Below are 17,284 nucleotides of genomic sequence, written 5' to 3' on the forward strand. Positions count from 1 at the left end.
GGCCTGTTGGGCTATAGTCCATGGGGTCACTATGAGTCAAACACAACTGAAGCAACTTAGCATGCAATACCCACAGAATCCAGGGCATGGAAACTTATCTCAGGCATACGGTCATGTCACAGCACAGAATTTCATTGCATGACGTGTTGAGGTTTTGCTCTCAGTTCTCACCAAATGTGATAAATTGCTTCAGATATTGCTTGGCCTCCCTCTTCACATCATGCCTAATAAACCCATCATCTCTATAAAATAGCTCTCCAGTGGTTTATTGCTTCACAATAGGACATGCTATCCTGCTTAGATGTAATCCTTTCTGCTGAAGTGATCTGGCAACCCAATAAAGGAATTGATCATTTACTCAGTTTCATTCAAGAAATATGTATTGGGCATCCAATATACCTCAGAACCCAGTATGGGTATTGTGGGAGACAAAAGATAAACTGGTTGAAAACACTGCCTATAAGGGGTAATTCATTAGCAATGGGACAAAAAGGATGAAGGGAAAGGCTTTCTTAGAAGATGTGGCAGCAAGGTGCCCAAGGAGTTCAGACCCAGATACATAAACAATGACAAGATGAAATCTCAAAAAAAAAAAAAAAAAATTCTGGGGGGTTAAAAGAGACTAGACATCAAAGAGTATGTATGGTATAATTGCATTTGTATGTTCAAAAATATGCAGAATGAATATGTAAGTCAGAATACTAGTTATTTAGATAGGGTGCTAACTAGAAAGAGGGCTTCCCTGGTGGCTCAGATGGTAAAGAATCTGCCTGCAATGCAGGACACATGGATTCAATCTTTGGGTTGGGGGGCTCCCCCTGGAGAAGGGAATGGCTACCCACTTCAGTATTCCTAACAGAAGAATTCCATGGACAGAGGAGTCTGGTGCCTATGGTCTACAGCCCATGGGGTCACAAAGCACTGGACACAACTGAGTGACTAACACAGTGCAACTGCAAAATAACTGCAAAGAGACAAAGGGAATTTTCTTGGTTCTAAAAATCTCTACCTTGATGTGAATGAGTGTCCACATATGTGAAGTTCAGTTCAGTTCAGTCGCTCAGTTGTGTCTGACTCTCTGCGACCCCATGGACTGCAGCACGCCAGGCTTCCCTGTCCATCACCAACTCCTAGAGTTTACTCACGCTCATGTCCACTGAGTCGGTGATGCCATCCAGCCATCTCATCCCCTTCTCCTCTCACCCTCAGTCTTTCCCAGTATCAGGGTCTTTTCAAATGAGTCAGCTCTTTGCATCAGGTGGCCAAAGTATTAGAGTCCCAGATTCAGCATCAGTCCTTCTAATGAACACCCAAGACTGGTCTCCTTTAGGATGGACTGGTTGGATCTCCTTGCATCCAAGGGACTCGCAAGAGTCTTCTCCAGCACCACAGTTCAGAAGCATCAATTCTTCTATGCTCAACTTTCTTCACAGTCCAACTCTCACATCCATACATGACTACTGGAAAAACCATAGCTTTGACTAGACGGAACTTTGTTGGCAAAGTAATGTCTCTGCTTTTTAATATGCTGTCTAGGATTGTCATAACTTTTCTTCCAAGGAGCAAGTGTCTTTTAATTTCATGGCTGCAATCACCATCTGCAGTGATTTTGGAGCCCCCAAAATTATATCTCTCACTGTCTCCAGTGTTTCCCCATCTATTTGCCATGAAGTGATGGGACCAGATGCCATGATCTTAGTTTTCTGAATGTTGAGCTTTAAGCCAACTTTTTACTTTCCTCTTTCACTTTCATCAAGAGACTCTTTAGTTCTTTGATTTCTGCCATAAGAGTGGTATCAACTCCATATCTGAGGTTATTGATATTTCTCCCAGCAGTCTTGATTGCAGCTTGTGCTTCTTCCAGCCCAGTGTTTTTCATGATATACTCTGCATATAAGTTAAATAAGCAGGGTGACAGTATACAGCCTTGACATACTCCTTTCCCTATTTGTTGTTCCATGTCCAGTTCTAACTGTTGCTTCCTGACCTGCATACAGGTTTCTCAATAAGCAGGTCAGGTGGTCTGGTATTCCCATCTCTTGAAGAGTTTTCCATAGTTTGTTGTGATCCACACAGTCAAAGGCTTTGGCATATGTGAAAATTCATCCCCAATACACTTAAAACTTGTGTATTTCACTTTGGTGTGTGTGTTTATGTGTATATAATCATTCCTTTAAAAACAGTGCTATAGCAGTTTGAAGGCAGGAGAAGTGGTAAACTTGCAAAGACTTAGGAGGCAGTGACACTGAGATGGGCCAGAAAAGGAATAGTGTTTAATAAGATCACTTCCATGGGATGACGCAGAGAACCACTTCAGGGAGTGTCCATGGAAGGCTCAGCAGTTCAGTGAGTCTTGAGAGCACAGGGCGGTTGTTAAAGTAATATTTGCAGTAGAGTTGTGGGAGCTGTCTGTCAGGTCAACGGAGCGCCATTACCTCTGCAGGCAGCAGAGAGATGTGACTGTATCTGCACTTGGGCATGATGCGTCAGGCCCCAGTGTGTCCCACGGCTGGGAGGAGGGTGAGGAGGTTGATGAAAATGAGTGAAAAGGCTGCTAGAGTTTCTGAATAAGCAAAGGTTGGTGCTGCACCTGTTTAATGAGAACTAACTGCACGGAGAGAAGGAACAAGTGTAATATGCTGGCATGGGGCTGTCTCTGAGGTGTCTGGTTGTGGCAGGTCAGGGAGACAGGTCAAAGGTTTACAAGTCGCTGGAAGGAGGCATCAGCAAATGAGTGACACAGGAAGAAAAAGAGGTCAGAGAGGAACTGCTGGGCATCTTAAGTAAGAGAAAAGCCAGGGCTGGTGAATAATTACATTAAAAAAAAGATGGATAATTCTCAGTGAATACTGTTAGTTTCAGGTGTTCAACATTGTGACTGGATAGCTGTGTGCCCTGTGAAAGGCTCACTACAGGAAGTCTAACTTACATCAGTCACTACTGGTTGCTGTGTTTTCTTTTTTTTTTTTCCTTATGAATAGAACTTCTAAGATGGACTCTCTTAGCAGCTTTCCAGTGTGTACTTCAGTATTAGTAAGCATGTTTTGAATACACGGTGAGTAGTCAGCAAAGTCGAGCAGCTCAGACCAGAGGCTCCTAGGAGATTCTGCCACATATTTTGCTCTCTTGTTCCTTGGAATTCTTTGGACTTAAATTCCTTCACTGAGCCCTTGGATACAACTGATCTAAGAAGCAAATACAGCTGCATCTGTTGTTTCAACATTGTCTTTCTGTGCTGAGCTCCTTCTGATATCCTGAGGACTCAGCTTTTATTTATTTATTTTTTTAAATTTAATTTAATTTTTTAACTTTACAATATTGTATTGGTTTTGCCATATATCGAAACGAATCCGCCACAGGTATACATGCTTTTAAACTCATCTGGGTGATATGAATGTTCTTTCAAAGATGATCCCCTGAAAAGGGCCTCCGCCTTGATGATGAAACCAGTCCCAACTCAGGGATAATGGCATGACAACCTCAAAAACTTGAGACACCCAAACACCAGGTTAATCCTTCACCAGAAAAAAAAGGGCTTCACTTCCTGGGAAGCCTCACTGTTTTGCGGGGGGGTTGTGTGGGAGGAACTTCAAGAATTGAGGCCACCGATCTTTATCATCGTCAAGTTGTGATCTTAGGAAAATCTTTCCATCTGGGCTTTAGCTTCCACTTCTGACAGAGATAACAATGTCCACCTTAAAGAGTTATTTTGAGTATCATCTAATTAGTGTCAAAATGCATTATAAACCCCAAATCATGGAAGAAGATTGAATACTTGCTATCCTGTTTCATCATGACCAAGTCCTTGTATTTTGTGGTGCCGCTACTTCCTCTATTGCTGAGTGGGTTCCCAGGACAACAAGGCAGGTTAGTCTTTTGCCAAGATAAAATTTGTGCATTTGGAACTTGACCTCACCTTCCACCGAAAGGGCCTTAGTAGAGTGAAGAAGTGTGGAAATGAGTGGGAGAGAAGTGGATAACTGTTGAACTCATAATCAGATACACTTTTGGGGTTGGGGTTTCTTTCTCTTGGCTTCTTACACTGTGGCTGAGTTCTTTGAGATTTGCCCGGGAGAAGTCATCGGGCTTTGCTCAGGGGGACATTCAGCAGCTGTATACCGCAGTGCTGTCAGGGGCAAATACAGCTTTACAAGTCTGATGAAGTTGATGTCAGAATTGTCAGATCAGGTTCTGTGAATAAAGACTGCCCTGAAACCAGTTCCCAGGGGAGAAGCTACTCAGAAACCCAGCCTGTCGGTCTGTGCCTTTGAGTGTCACTGCTGGTTTTGTAGTAGCTGTTTGCTGTCACTAGGACATCAGGTTCACACGCCACAGTGACAGGGCAACACTGCTGTTGAGACTGGCCAACCCTGTCGCCTCAGCAAATGGGCCACTGAGGGCGTCCCCACCCCCTTAGGTGTATTTATGTCAGTGGACTTCCAGGCATGTTTGAAAAGCCAAGGCAAAACCATGCCAGAGACAATTTCCGTGAACTGAGTTCTGTCTTCGTTGGTTTTCTTTGGAATTTGAGAGAGGCATCATGTCTAACTAATTTGCCTTTTTTTAAATTAAAGTATGGTGATCTATAGGGCTTCCCTGGTAGCTGAGCTAGTAAAGAATCCGCCTGCAATGCAGGAGACCCCAGTTCCATTCCTGGGTTGGGAAGATACACTAGAGAAGGGATAGGCCACCCACTCCAGTATTCTTGGGCTTCCCTGGTGGCTCAGCTGGTAAAGAATCTGCCTGCAATGTGGGAGATCTGGGTTCGATCCCTGGGTTGGAAAGATCCCCTGGAGAAGGGAAAGGGTAGCCACTCCAGTACTCTGGCCTAGAGAATTCCATGGACTGTATAGTCCATGGGATCACTGTATAGTCCATGGGGTCGCAAAGAGTTGGACACAACTGAGTTACTTTCACTGGAATATGGCTGACTTAAAATGTTGCAGTAGCTTCAGGCGTACAACTCAGGGAATCAGTTATACATATATCCATTCTTTTGCAGATGGTCTTCCCATATAGGTTATTAGAGAATATTGAGTAGAGTTCCCTATGCTATCCAGATCAGATCAGATCAGATCAGTCACTCAGTCATGTCCGACTCTTTGCGACCCCATGAATCGCAGCACGCCAGGCCTCCCTGTCCATCACCAACTCCCGGAGTTCGCTGAGACTCACATCCATCGAGTCAGTGATGCCATCCAGCCATCTCATCCTCTGTCGTCCCCTTCTCCTCCTGCCCCCAATCCCTCCCAGCATCAGAGTCAACTCTTCACATGAGGGACCAAAGTATTGGAGTTTCAGCCTCAGCATCAGTCCTTCCAATGAACACCCCGGACTGATCTCTTTTAGGATGGAGTGGTTGGATCTCCTTGTAGTCTAAGGGACTCGCAAGAGTTTTCTCCAACACCACAGTCCAAAAGCATCAATTCTTCAGCACTCAGCTTTCTTCATAGTCCAACTCTCACATCCATACATGACTACTGGAAAAACTATAGCCTTGACTAGACGGGCCTTTGTTGGCAAAGTAATGTCTCTGCTTTTGAATGTGCTGTCTAGGTTGGTCATAACTTTCCTTCCAAGGAGTAAGCGTCTTTTAATTTCGTGGCTGCAATCACCATCTGCAGTGATTTTGGAGCCCAAAAAAATAAAGTCTGACACTGTTTCCACTGTTTCCCCTTCTATCTGCCATGAAGTGATGGGACCAGATGCCATGATCTTCGTTTTCTGAATGTTGAGCTTTAAGCCAACTTTTTCACTCTCCTCTTTCACTTTCATCAAGAGGCTTTTGAGTTCCTCTTCACTTTCTGCCATAAGGGTGGTGTCATCTGCATATCTGAGGTTATTGATATTTCTCCCGGCAATCTTGATTCCAGCTTGTGCTTCTTCCAGCCCAGCGTTTCTCATGATATACTCTGAATATAAGTTAAATAAGCAGGGTGACAATATACAGCCTTGATGTACTCCTTTTCCTATTTGGAACCAGTCTGTTGTTACTTGTCCAGTTCTAACTGTTGCTTCCTGACCTGCATATAGGTTTCTCAAGAGGCAGGTCAGGTGGTCTGGTATTCCCATCTCTTTCAGAATTTTCCACAGTTTATTGTGATCCACACAGTCAAAGGCTTTGGCATAAGTAATATCACACCTCAGTTCCCTTAGTATGACCATCTTTCAGTCCATCCATGTTGTTGTAAATAGCATTATTTCATTCTTTTTTATGACAGATTCATGGTATACATGTACCACATCTTCTTTGTCCATTCATCCTTCGAATGGACATTTCAGCTATTTCCATGTCCTGGATATTGTAAATAGTGCTACAGTGAACAGTCGGGTGCATGTGTCATTTTGAATTATGGTTTTCTCTGGACATATGCCCAGGAGTGGGATTGCTGTATCATATAGTAGTTTTATTTTTAGTTTTTTAAGGAATCTCCATAATGTTCTCCACAGTGACTGTACTAATTTACATTTCCACCAACTGTGTAGAAGGGTTCCCCTTTCTCCACACCCTCTCCAGCATTTACTGTTTGTAGACTTTCTTTAATGCTTCATATTTCATTTAATGCTCTTTCTTCTCCTGACCTTTTCTTTATACAGTGTAAATTTTAATCTCAAGTCTACCTTTTTAGATGATTTAAAAAAATTAATTATAGTAGAATTGCTTTACAATATTGTGATGGTTTCTGTCATACATCAACATGAATCAGCTATAGGTATACATATGTCCCATCCCTCACGAACCTCCCACCCCAACCCCATCCTACCACTCTAGGTCGTCACAGAGCACAAGCTCGCACACTCTGCATCATACAGAAAATCCCTATTGGCTATCAGTTTTATATATGGTAATGTTTCAGTACTACTCTCTCAGTTCATCCCACCCTCTCCTTTCCCCACTGTGTCCACAGTCTGTTCTCCCTGTCTGCATCTCTACTCCTGCCCTGCAAAAAGGTTCCTCAGAACCACTTTCCTAAATTCCATATACCTGCATTAATATGGATATAATATGGATAGCTTATAGCTATCCTTATAGCTCAGTTGGTAAAGAATCCACCTGCAATGCAGGAGACCACAGTTCAATCCCTGGGTTGGGAAGATCCCCTGGAGAAGGGATAGGCTACCCAATCCAGTACTCTGGCCTGGAAAATTCCATGGACTGTACAGTCCATGGGGTCGCAAAGAGCCAGACACAACTGAGTGACTTTTACTTCACTCCATGCATTAATATACAATACTTGTTTTTCTGATTTACTTCACTCTGTATAACAGGCTGTAGCTTCATCCACTCCACTAGAACCAATTCAAATTCGTTTCTTTTTATGGCTGAATAATAATTGGAAAAGACCCTGATGCTGGGAGGGATTGGGGGGCAGGAGGAGAAGAGGACGACAGAGGATGAGATGGCTGGATGGCATCACTGACTCGATGGACGTGAGTCTGAGTGAACTCCGGGAGTTGGTGATGGACAGGGAGGCCTGGCGTGCTGCGATTCATGGGGTCGCAAAGAGTCGGACACGACTGAGCAACTGCACTGAACTGAATAATCCCATTGTATATATGTACCACAGCTTCTTTAGTCATCTGTTGGTGCACATCTAGGTTGCTTCCATCCTAGCTTTATTGTAAGAGTGCTGCAGTGAACACTGGGTCTTGTTGAATTACGGTCTTCTCAGGGTATATGCACAGTACTGGGATTGCCGGGTCATATGGTAGTTTTATTTCTAGTTTTTTAAGGACCCTCCATACTGCTCTCCACAGCAGCTGTGTCAGTTTACATTCTTACCAACAGTGCAAGAGGATTCCCTTTTCTCCACATCCTCTCTAGCATTCATTGTTTGTAGACTTTTTTTTTTTTTTACAAATTATTTTAATTGGAGGATAATTACTGTACAATATTGTGATGGTTTTTACCATACAAAAATGAATCAGCCACAGGTATACATGTATCCCACCCCCCATCCTGAAACCCCCTCCCACCTCCTTCCCCACCCTATCCCTCTGGGTTGTCTTTTTGATGATGGCCATTCTGACCAGTGTGAAATGATACCTCATTGTAGTTTCTATTTGTATTTCTCTAGTAATTTGTATTTCTCTAGTAATCAGTGAGGTTGAACATCTTTTCATGTGCTTCTTGGCCATCTGTATGTCTTCTCTGGAGAAATGTCTGTTTAGATCTTCTGCCCAGTTTCTGACTGGGTTGTTTGTTTGTTTTTGATATTGAGCTGCATGCACTGTCTGTATATTATAGAGGTTAATCCCTTGTCAGTTGCATCATTTAAAAATATTTTGTCTCATTTTGTGGGTTGTCTTTTCATATCGTTTATGGTTTCCTTTGCTATGCAAAAGCTTTTAAGTTTAATTAGATTTCATTTATTTTTGCTTTTAATTACTGGAGGAGGGGGATCCAAAAACATATTGTTACAATTTATGTCAGAGAATGTTCAGCCTGTGTTTTCCTCTAAGCATTACACTATCCATCCTTCCATTTAAGGCTTAATGCATTGTTAAGTTTATTTTTGTGTATGTATACCACATCTTCTTTATCCATTCATCTGCTGATGGACATCTGGGTTGCTTCCATGTATTGACTATCATATATAATGCTGCTATAAACATCTGCTGGTGTTGTTCAGTCACTAAGTCATGTCCGATTCTTTGTGACCCCAAGGACTACAGCACGCCAGGCTTCCCTGCCCTTCACTATTTCCTGGAGTTTGATCAAAATCACGTCCATTGAGTTGGTGATGCCATCCAACCATCTCAGCCTCTGTTGTCCCTTTCTCCCCCTGCCCTCAATCTTTCCCAGCATCAGAGTCTTTTCCAGTGAGTCAGCTCTTCGCATCAGGTAGCCATAACTATTGGAGCTTCAGCTTTAACATTAGTCCTTCCAATGAATATTCAGGGTTGATTTCCTTTAGGATTGACTGGTTTGCTCTCCTTGCTTCCCAAGGGACTCTAAAGAGTCTTCTCCAACACTACAGTTTGAAAGCATCAATTCTTTGATGCTCAGCCTTCTTTAGGGTCCAACTCTCGTATCCATACATGACTACTGGATGATCCATAGCTTTGACTACACAGACCTTTGCTGTCAAAGCAATGTCTCTGCTTTTTAACATGCTGTTTGTGTTTGTCATAACTTTTATTCCAAGGAGCAAGCGTTTTTTAATTTCATGGCTGCAACCACCATCTGAAGTGATTTTGGAGCCCAAGAAAAGAAACTCTGTCACTACTTCCACTTTTCTGTTTCTGTTTGCCGTGAAGGCAGGGACTGGATGCCACGATCTTAGTTTTTAGAATGTTGAGTGCTAAGCCAGCTTTTTCACTCTCCTGTTTTACCTTCGGAGAAGGCAATGGCACCCCACTCCAGTACTCTTGCCTGGAAAATCCCATGGCCGGAGGAGCCTGGTTGGCTGCAGTCCAAGCGGTCGCGAAGAGTCGGACACGACTGAGTGACTTCACTTTCACTCTTCACTTTCCTGCATTGGAGAAGGAAATGGCACCCCACTCCAGTGTTCTTGCCTGGAGAATCCCAGGGACGGGGGAGCCTGGTGGGCTGCCGTCTATGGGGTCGCACAGAGTCGGACATGACTGAAGCGACTTAGCAGCAGCAACAGCAGCAATTAGTGAAGCTGAGCATATTTTCATGTGCCTGCTATTCATCTGTATGTCTACTTTTGAAAAATGTCTTTTCACATCTTCTGCCCATTTTAAATAACAAAATTTTTTTAAATAATTATGAGTTTTTTTATATTAACGGAGTTATATGAGCTCTTTATATATATTTGTTTATATGTTTATATGTCCAACAACATATCAACCTCTTGTTGGACACACCATTTGCAAACATTTTCTCCCATTCTGTAGGCTATCTTTTCATGTTTTGAATGGTTTCCTTTGCTGTGCAAAACTTTTAAGTTTAATTAGGTCCCATTTCTTTATTTTTGCTTTTATTTCTTTGGCCTTAGGAGACATCCAGAACATATTGGTACAATTTGTCAAAAGAGTGGTCTGCCTATGTTCTCTTCCATGAGTTTCATGGTTTTTAGATCTTTCATTTAGGTCTTTGATAGATTTTGAATTTATTTTTGTAGATGGTGTGAGGAAATGCTTGCTTGGTTGTTCTGTATGGAACTGTCTAGCTTTTTTACCACCACTTAATTACTGGAGAGACTGTTTTTTCTCCACTGTATAGTCTTGCCTCCTTTGTTGTAGATTAATTGACCCTAAGTATGTGGACTTATTTCTAGACTATGATTTTTGTGTGTGTCAGTATGGTTGTTTTGATTACTATAGTAATGTTGCATAATTTGAAATCTGGGAGGGTCATACCTCCAGCTTTGTTCCTTTTTCTCATGTTTTTTTTTTTTTTTCACTTTGGGGTATTTGGAGTTCTGTATGATTTTAGGATTATTTGTTCTTGATCTGTGGGAAATGTGTTGGGTATTTTTATAGGGATCACATTAAATATCTAGATAACTTTGCATAGTGTATCCATTGTTAACAATATTCTTCTAATCCAAGAGCATGATTTAACTTTCCATTTCTTTCTGTCATTTTCAATTTCCTTTATCAGTGTTAACATGCTTTTCAGAGTATAGGTCTTGCCCCCTCCTTGGTTAAGTTTATTCCTGGTATTTTATGATGATGTTATTTTAAACTGAATTTTATTTTTACTTTCTTGTTCTGATAGTTTATTATTAGTGTATAGAAGAGCAACAAAGTTCTGTATAGTAATCATGTATCTTGCCCATTTGCTAAATTCATTTATTAGTTCTGATAGTTTGCTACTGGAAACTTTAGGATTTTCTATGTATAATAGCATGTCACCTTCTTTTCTTGTCTGATTTCTGGGGCTAGGACTTTCAATATGATGTTAAACAGAAGTAGCAAAAGTGTGCATCCTTGTCTTAATTCTGAGTTTAAAGGAAAGACATTCAGCTTTTTCACTGTTGAATATGATGTTAGCTGTGGGTCTGTCATAAATGGCTTTTACAGAGGCATGTACCCTCTATATCAATTTTAATAAGTTTTTATCATGAATGGATGTTGAATTTTGTCAAATGCTTTCGCTGAGTCTATTGAGATGATAATGTGGTTTTTATACTTCTGTTAATGTGGTGTATTACATTCATTGATTTGAACCATTTGATTTTGAAACGCCCTGCACCACTGGAATACATCTCAATTGATTCAGGTATATGACTCTTTTATGTATTATTTAATTTAGTTTGCTAATATTTAGGACTTTTGCGTATGTATTCATCGGAGATTTGGCCTGTAATTTTTTGGGTAGCATCTTTGTGTGGTTTTGATGTCAGTGTAATGTTGGCCTCATAGAATGAATTTGGAAGTATTCTAGCCTATTTAAATTTTTGGATTGATTTGAGAAGGATAGGTGTTAATTCCTTTTTCATATGTTTAGTAGAATTAACCTGTGAAGCTATCCACGCCTAAACTTTTATTTGCTGGGAGGTGTGTATGTGTGTGTGTACACCAAATTCAAGTTTGTTACTAGTGATTGGTATGTTCCAATTGTCTAGTGCTTCTACAGCCTCAGCAGGTGGTATATTTCTAGAAATCTGTCCATTTCTTCTAGGTTGTCCAATTTGTCGGCTGTCTTCTAGGCTGTTTGGCATATAACTATAATGAGTATTCTTTTAAAATTTTTCTCAGTTACTTCTCTCCTTTCATTTCTTAATTTGTTTTTTGGAGCCTCTCTCTTTTCTTCCTGGTGAGCCTGGCTACAGTTTGATCACCTGTAGTTATCTTTTTATTCTACCGGCTCTTGGTTTCTTTGCTCTGTTCTATTATTTCCTTCTACTGACTTTGGGATTTTTATGCTCTTCTTTTTCAAATCCCTTTAGGTGGTAGGTTAAATTGTTTGAGATTCTTCTTGTTTCTTGAAGAAGGGCTCTACTGCTATAAACTTTCCTCTTAGAACTGCTTTGCTGCATCCCACAGATTTTAGACTGTAGTATTTCCATTTTTCTTGAGGTATTTTCTGACTTCCTTGTTGATTTCTTTATCGACCCACTGGGTTTTTAGTAGCATATTGTTTAGTCTTTTCGTATTTGTTCTCTTTCCATTTCTCCTGTCTGTAATCGAAGGTTACTTTCGTATTACTGTGGTTAGAAAAACTGCTTAATATCATTTCTGTCATCTTCGGTTGTTAAGGCTTATTTTGGCCTAGCATGTGATATATCCTAGACAATGTTCCCTGTGCACTTGAAGCCAATGTGTATTGTGGTTTTTTTGGACTTTTTTTTTTCAATAGCTTGTGGTGCCTGGCGCTTTAGACTTGCTATTCTCCGGGACAGCTACTCAACAAAGGAAACCAGACATTCCTTGACCAAATGGCTGGTGGTGTATGATCATTTTTTTAAGGGATATCCTATCAAGAACCTTTCTAATACATCTCTTTTAGGAGATTAGGTCTTCTTGTTTTTTTTTTTGGGGGGGGGGGACAGATACTTTATTCATAATATCTGTAGCCCCTTTACACATGGATTTATGCTAACCATTCTTTTGTAGTAGCTATTTGAAAAACAAGGGATCAAAAATTTGGTGTGCCTCAATTCATCTGGAATATTGTGCTGTGACCACCAACTTAAAGGCTGTTTCCATATCAAGGCAAAGGAGCATTTCAGAGTATGCTCTTTGAGGAAATTATTGTATCTTCTAGAAAACATTGGTTTTAGGGAAAAACTACTACAATATTGTAAAGTAATTAGCCTCCAATTAAAATAAATTAATTAATTTAAAAAAGGCATCCAGAATCTATCTTGAATGCCAAGGGTCTACTGCATATTTTTTAAAGGCAAAGCTCCTTAAGACCATTTATAAAAACCTGCCTGGTCTATCTTTCCAGTTGATGACTTTGATATATAGACAAGCAGATGTCTACTTATCATCTTGACTGAGACCTGACCCTTGAAATTGTTCTGTCATTTCTCATGGCATTTTTCTCAAGCAATTGTTTATGTAACTTTTAGAGCAAATGTATATTAATCTGCCATACATTTAGAGTGTGTTTATTGTGCCCAAGCACCACTGGGCTATAAGGAAGACAAAGATAAATATGACAGAGAACTTGGCTTCATGTAGTTGAAGTACAGTAACAAAATATGTAACCCCTGCATCACTGCCATCTCATCATGATTGAGAAAAAGTCTAGGAACTGGGGAGCGAGGCAAGAAAAGATGATACTAAATAAGTGAGGCTCAAGTTAAATACTGAAGGATGGATGGGAATTAGCCAAGTGGACACGATAAGGAAGGGCATTTTAAGCACAAGTTAAACATGCATCAAGATGAACAACCTATAGTTAAAATTTTCTGGGTATGATATTGTAGTATATATTCAGAATGATAAAGTTATCAGATGTACTTTTGTGGCAGAGTGAATTAGCTCATACATATCTGTAGCACCACTGGCCTTGGATCAGGACGCTGTTAGAGGATTCTTCTGGGCCTTAGATCAATCAGCATGAACAACTCCAAAAAAGGATCTGAGTAATTATCTTCTGAAGATGCTCCATTGAAAGGCAACAAGGAAATCTATAGGTTTCAGCTGAGAAATAAAGAATCCCATCTTAAACACTAATGACACAGTATCCTCTAGGAGAGTTAACTGAAGATGCCATTTCATTAAAATGTGACCGCCCCATGCCTCAAAGTTCTTGATGAAACAGACACAGTGCCTAACATCCGTCAAGTAAGTTCTGCGTGACTCCAGCCAAAGTTTTCTTTAGTAATTTCAGAGACTGAATCTATGTATATCTGCTGAAGTCATTTCTCAGGCTTTCCAAGTCCCATTACTCATTGCCAGTTGTTTTAGGATTTACAAATTCCTGGCTTCTTCCTTTCACTTTTATTCCAAGAAACTATCTATAGCTGGGCTGTCCTATATGGTAGCCACTACACAGATGTGCTGTTTAAGCTTAAAAATTCAGTATTTTATTCCACCAATCACATTCTAAGTGCTCAATAGGCATTTGAGTCTATGGCTACCATACTGGACAATTCATTTGTAGAAAATTTCCATCTTCATGCTTGCATGCTCAGTTGCTCAGTCATGTCCAGCTCTTTGCAACCCCATAGCTTACCAGGCTCCTCCAGGCAAGAATACGGAAGTGGATTGCCATTTCCTTCTTCAGGGGATCTTCCGAACCCAGGCATCGAACCCACATCTCCTGCATTGGCAGGCAGATTCTTTACCACTGAGCCACCTGGGAATCCCACCTACCCATATCATAAGTGAAGTATGTTATGCTCTTCAAGAGATTGTCTATATTGATTTTTGTGGCTAGTATATTCAAACGCCTGGACAATTGACCAGTTACCTTGCCAGATGGCAGATTCTGGGGCTGGGGGGAAGTACAACATTGGATCCCAACAATTCTCACCCTTCATGAAAATCTGACAGTATGTTTTAATAGCATATTCTTTAACTCTGCAATGGAAAAAAGACTGGAGTGACAATATTTTCTTTGCTGTTGTTGAGGACGCAGGTTCCCAACTGACCTAGGGAAGAATAAGTTGATATGTGACAATTTAGTATATTATAAGCAGTTGTTGGTGAAAGAAAAGTTTTTATAAACTACCTGCTGTAGAATAAGATTAAACAGTTCTGAGCAGAAACCTAATGTTTTCTTAAGATTCCTATTACATTATTGACCAAGTCATCCAAATGTCACTCTACACTCAAAGGGAAACGGACCTCTGAGTATGATACCATATATGCTAAACACAATGTTGGAGTTCCCAATATATGATTTTATTCCAGATGAAATGAAGTTTACAAGGCTTTTTGAACACTAAATTAGCAGCAGCATCTTTGTGAATGAAAAGGAAGCATAAGATGAACTGGGATATTTTTTTTCTTAGGCTGCTGGCAATATCTATTGTTATACATATACCCCAAGGTCAAGGAGGAGGACATAGCTAATTAAGAAAGAGCCCTACTTATTGAAGTGTAATTGAGTTGGTGAGAATGAGCTGTAATGAAAGAAGAAGAAAAAAAAAATGATTCAGCCCGAAAGGGACTTGTTGGTAAACCATGGGGATCCATAGAAAGAAAGAAAGAAATAGCGATGCCTTGCGGGGAAAAGCGCATCAAGCATCATTTTGGAATTTTTTGTTAGCATTTTCTAATAGGCTACTGTGCTTAGAATGGAACTAGTTCTGTCTTGTTTTCAGAAACTAAGCAGTGGAGAATCAGAAGGGGCTTCAGCATCTGGGGCACCAGCAATTCTGGTTGTATCCTTCCCTCCCCCTAAGCACTAACTTGACTGGTCTTCAGGCCCAGTTTGTTTCTCTCTCACCCGTTTTCCTAATTTGCAGATATATGTATTTCAAGTTAATTTTTATTTGAGTATAGTTGATTTACAACGCTGTGTTAGTTTCAGGTCTTATGCAAAGTGAATCAGATATACATGTTTATATATTCACTCTCTTTCAGTTTCTCTTCTCATATAGGTTACTTAGTAGAGTTCCCCGTGCTATGCAGAAGGTCCTTGTCAGTTGTCTAATTTTACATTGGTTTTCTTGGAGTATAGTTGCTTTGCAATGTTGTGTTAGTTTCTGCAGTACAGCAAAGTGAATCAGCTGGTATGTATACATATATCCCCTCTTGGGCTTTCCTTCCCATTTAGGTCACCACAGAGCACAGAACGGATTTCCCTGAGGTATACAGTAGATTCTATTTTGTACATGGTATCAGTGGTGTATATATGTCCATCCCAGTCCCCCAGTCCATCCCACTCCCACTCTTTCCCCCCTTGACGTCCATACATTTGTTCTCTATGTCTTTGTTCTCTACGTCTCTATCTCTATTTCTTTTTGCAAATAAGATCATCTGTACCATTTTCCTAGATTCCACATATATGCATTCACATATGATATTTGTTTTTCTCTTTCTTTTTCTCTCTGTATGACAGACTCTAAGTCCATCCACATCTCTACAAATGACCCAATTCCATTTCTTTTTATGGCTGAGTACTATTCCACTGTATCTTGTACCACATCTTCTGTATTTATTCGTCTGTAGATGTGCATTTAGGTTATTTCCATGTCCTGGCTATTGTATTTAAGTAGTTCTGTGACAGGCATTGGGGCATGTGTGTCTTTTTGAATTATGGTTTTCTAAGAGTATGTAACTAGTAGTGGGATTTCTGGGCATATGGCAGTTCTATTTTTAGTTTTTTAAAGGAAACTCCATACTGCACTCCATAGTGGCTGTATCAATTTACATTCCCACCCACAGGGTAGGAGGGTTCCCTTTTCTCCACACACCGTCTCAACTATTTATCATCTGTAGATTTTTAAAATGATGGTCATTCTGACTGGAGTGAGGTGGTGTCTCATTGTAGTTTTGATTTGCATTTCTCTAGTATTTAGTGATGTTCAGCATCTTTTCATGTGTTAGTTGGCCATCTGTATGTCTTTGGAGAAATGTCTATTTATATCTTCCACCCATTTTTTGATTGGGTTCTTTGTTTTTTGGATATTGAGCTACATGAGCTATTTGTATATTTTGGAGACTAATCCTGAGGGTTGTCTTTCCATCTTGTTTATGGTTTCCTTGGCTGTGCAGAAACTTTTAAGTTTAATTAGGTCTCTCTTGTTTAGTTTTGTTTTTCATTAGGTAGGGCAAGAAATATCCTGCTGCCACTTATGTTAAGTGTTCTGCCTATATTTTCCTCTAAGAGTTTTATAGTGTCTGCCCTTACATTTAGGTCTTTTCTGCATTGTGTATGGTGTTAGGGACTGTTCTTTCACTCTCTTACAAGTACCTGTTCAGGTTCCCCAGCACCACGTACTGAAGAGACTGTCTTTTCTCCATTGTATGTTCTTGCCTCCTTTGTCATAGATTAGGTGACCAAAGGTATGTGGGTTTATCTCTGCAGCAGTGTATTATAATGGTTATGATATTAAGATACTGACTCTGAAAGAAACTTCTTAATTTTCAGTCCTGGTTCACTGTGTAGCTTTGGACACATGACTAAATCTTTCAAAGTCATCAGTTTCCTCTTCTATAAAATGATACCTACTCTGTCAGGTTCTTATGAGTATTAAATGAATAAGAGCATAATTATGAATGTTCTTAGGCACACAGTAAGTGCTGTATTTGTATATGTCATCAGTAGCACAATGTCCTCATCAGGAAAGCCTGGCAGTACTTTTATACTCAAATTCACATTGAATCCTGGTGATCATTATGTATACATGTGTGCCTCCTGCACTCTTGCACTGGTCTGAACCATTCTAGACATTGATGCCCATCT

At 40.3% G+C, this 17,284-nt stretch overlaps 1 protein-coding gene across 3 annotated transcripts in view; it reads right to left on the reverse strand.

The window, feature by feature from the left end:
* Positions 1-17,284, reverse strand: part of GRM7 (glutamate metabotropic receptor 7) — a 935,064-nt gene that overhangs the window by 93,634 nt on the left and 824,146 nt on the right. The window lies entirely within an intron of this gene.

This window comes from Bos javanicus, chromosome 22 (genome assembly GCF_032452875.1).
Source record: "Bos javanicus breed banteng chromosome 22, ARS-OSU_banteng_1.0, whole genome shotgun sequence".
NCBI classification, from domain to species: Eukaryota; Metazoa; Chordata; class Mammalia; order Artiodactyla; family Bovidae; genus Bos; species Bos javanicus.